Below are 3,726 nucleotides of genomic sequence, written 5' to 3'. Positions count from 1 at the left end.
GGCGTGTGGCCTGCAGCCACTGTTTTACAGACACGTGAGCTGTGATTTGAGCAGGCAGATCCACAGCCTCCCACTTAAAGAAGTGCCTTCATAAATCCTTCAGTTGGTATCCTGGGTCAAATGAGCATGTCTCCTGGTACCAGGCTAGATCGGAGGAGAGGATTTCAGTGGAAGTCGGCAGGATCAGGGAAACATACAGAGTTGCTGAGCACGGGGAGATACAGAGGGTTATGTGGGCAAGTTCTTATAAAGACTGATTTCAATCGAAGTTTTTTCAGTTACTTGGAAATGAGTGCCATAGTTGCAAAGCAAGAGCTTAAACTTTCAATTAAGAAGGAAGGCTTTTCTCATCAGCCATATCTGGAGGAATTAGCTTCATTCTCCTGCCTTTTGGGGCTCTTGAATCACTATTACAATTCTAAGCAACGGACAATGAGCACAGAAGATAAAATGCTGCAATTGTTTCAGCCAGAATTTCATTACAGTCCTCTGAGTCCTTTGCACACACAGGTATTCTGTATGTATCCTTTTGCTGGTTTTTTTTAAACAAAAGCTTTTTATAACCAATAAAAATAGCAATAACTTTTAGTTCCACAGTCAGTGCAAACTATGCAGTGAGTTCCTAGCTGACCTGAGTGGAAAGCCTTCTGTAATAAACACCCAATGAAGGTCACTGCGTGCCAGTCCCTGGGAACAGGCTAACCCCAGCCTGTGCCGCAGGAGCATCCCAGCAAGGGGAGACTCGAAGATGAGGTCAGTTGGCAATCCTCAGTATTCATCTCCAAAAACTACTGTCAGTGTTTGTACTCATCTTATGGAGTCTTTAGCCTTAGTCTCTGGTTGCTGCGCTGCCTTCGTCCAACTTCAACTTCCTGCAGCTCTATGGAGCACATTCCCCCATCCCCGTCCACTTCCTCTCGTTAACCTTGTCATGGAAAATCTCTCTTGAAACCTCTCTCTCTCTTCCTTGCTGCTATCTGAAGTACACCAATCTTTTCTCCAACACAAATAAAATCTGAGACAACAAACAGAGGGAGAGTTATTATTGCTGACTGCATATTTTAATCTTTTGTGGCAATTTCCTTTGTAATCCTGATTGAGCTTTTCAGTATTCGGTAGATGCAGGCTCTCCCCAATGGGGCTCTTGTAAAAGGGACTGCAAGTCCTTGGGCTTTGTATTTCCCTCCTCACAATCTAAAGCAATAGCAATACTTAGTCTAGTTATTTGCATGATGGCCTGTTTGAGCAAATCAGGATTTCAAACCTAACATCTAAGAAGCGTCTCATATCATGGAAGTTTTATTCTTTTGCAAGGCTGTGTACATTGTTATAAAGCAGTTCCTCAGCCATCAGCCCACAATACCAGACTGTTTTTAGCATAATCTCAGGCTCTCTTCTCAAACTCACTGGCAGCAGCACCACTAGAGTTAAAGCGTTTTGGTTTTCTGTTTTAGCTTTAACATCTTTTTGCTGATTTCTGAGTATCTTGTTTTACAATAGCCTCCTTCAGGCAACAGAGTCCAGAGCAAAATTTAATCTTCAGAGAGCATAACAAAAGAAATCAGCCTTAGTTTCCAAAAGATCATTAAGTAGTAGCAGCTGTTTTTAAGACATTGATTTTTTTCAATGAAGCCAGAAAAACTAAAGCACAAACTAAGACTTTGTACTGCCTGATTATATTGCAGTGTATGAGGAAGTGGGACATGAGGAAAAAGAGCAAACAAATATTTAACATCGGAGTAGCCAGCATGCTGATCATACAAGTCATCTGTCATAAGCTTCTGACAGCTGTGAAGACATTCCTGCCTTCACACCTCTGGGAACAAGGGCTGGGGCAGGGAGCTCAGGCAAAGGGGAGGTCGGGAGCTGCTGGCATCCCCATCGGTTTCCAGGACAGGACTAGGGCCCTGCAGGACAGTGCTGACACACGCGCTGTATTGCTCTCATGCTCCGGGGCCCGGGTGCCAGGGGTGAAGAGAGGAGCATGGTTTTGCTGGGACCAGCCAGTGACAGGACCTTAATGGTGCCAAAGGGAGAAGGTAGGAAACAGGATGGGCTGGGAGGCGTGAGCACCCTCAACATAGACTCTAAACAGCTTCATGCCATAATTCCTTTGAAGGACGTGGCATGCTGCAGAGTTCATGCACAGCAGTATAGCAACACATAGCCAGTCTCTAGTGCTCACTGATTTGCTTTAGTCCTCCTCCACATGCTTTTTTAAAGGTTAACTGCAAGTACTCCAGAATATTTTTTCTCCCCATCTCATTTTTAGTTCTAATTTTAGGTGCAACTAACTCTTCAGAACATTTGCTTAATCATCAATACCTATCATAAACTTTTAAGATCATTTTGGTTTGGGGAGCTGAGGCATGCTTCTGATTTATTACACGTGAATTACACGCAAGCTTTTGTGAGCTAGGTGCGGCTGTTAGGAAGAGTTGTTTGCTGGGGAGTGTAATGAGCAAATAAACTTTGCCATTCATCATTGTCCCCCACCTTTCCCACAGTACACTTATTAGCTCATTTTCTCATAATCAACTTGGCTGACCCTCAAATTGTTAACAAACCAAAAATAAAGTGTCCTTATATTCATTGGACAGTGTCATGCATGTTAGCTTGAATGACTGCATTAGACATTTAGTATCCTGATAGCTGTCTCCTCTTCTCCCACCCCCCTCCCTTTTTTTAAAGGAGAAGCAGCTGTTCATTACCCCCAAAAGCCGTATAAAAGTAATACTACCAAGTGCAGACTGCATTGCATTTTCTTCTGAGCAAAACCAGTTGCATATGTCAGAGCGTAATGCCCATCATGCTTGCTTTGCCCCAGCCCTGTTCTCTCCCTGATGTGTTTTAAGGGAGAGGGGTGGAAGAAGGAGTAAAAGTTTGTGTTGGCAAGAAAAGCAGCGACTGTGCTGCGCAATCACACTTCATGTACAAGGACGTACATAAGCTTACAGGAACTCAACCAGCACAATGCGAGGCGTTCATCCCTTCACCTGCATTCCTGAGCTCGAGACCACCGCAGCTGTTAGACTTGTGGCTGAAGGACTAGCCTGGCAAACCCTTCGCATAACCTTGCCAGCTAGGAGCAGTTCTGCAGGACTTGCGGGATCAGGTCCTCATTGCTGGAGGTGTGGATTTAAATAATGAAAAGTCACCTGATCTTTTCAAGGAGAGCTCACCTGCCACTATTCCAAGGAAGGGTGAAGAGAGGCATTTAAAATGCTTCCATTAGTTTTCACTGTCTGTGGTGAAGATGTTTACTTAAGCTGAAAAAAGTCTCAGCTATGATTTATGAGTTTGATTCAAAGTACTCCTTTATCTTAGATTTGTCTATAGTTCCCAGCTTTCTAAATCCAGTTGAGTGTGTACTTTACAATAGTGAGCTTTTCATCCACACTGCTTCTTTGTGCACTAAGAGCGTGACTCTTACAGACAGACAATAATCAATTAGTGAAATGGTATCTCGTGACTGAGAATATGAAGCGGGTTTTGCCAGAACTGACAACAGCTCTTTTAACTCATCCATTTCTGTATGTCTCTTAAATATCCCAAAATATCAAAGGTCTTTCATTAGAGCTTCAAACTCTCAAATCCACATGGGCCACTGGATACCTCTGAAGACTATGAACTGATGTGAGCCGGCAGCAAGTGGCGAGTTGCCAGAACGAAGAACAACCAACTGTTCTAAAAGCTTTGAAAATATTTGAAAAGGAAGGACAGAGA

The sequence above is a fragment of the Charadrius vociferus genome, unplaced genomic scaffold (genome assembly GCF_000708025.1).
Source record: "Charadrius vociferus isolate BGI_N301 unplaced genomic scaffold, ASM70802v2 scaffold55, whole genome shotgun sequence".
Classification (NCBI taxonomy): domain Eukaryota; kingdom Metazoa; phylum Chordata; class Aves; order Charadriiformes; family Charadriidae; genus Charadrius; species Charadrius vociferus.
The sequence above is the reverse complement of the archived record's forward strand: the minus strand, read 5'-3'. Positions refer to the sequence as shown.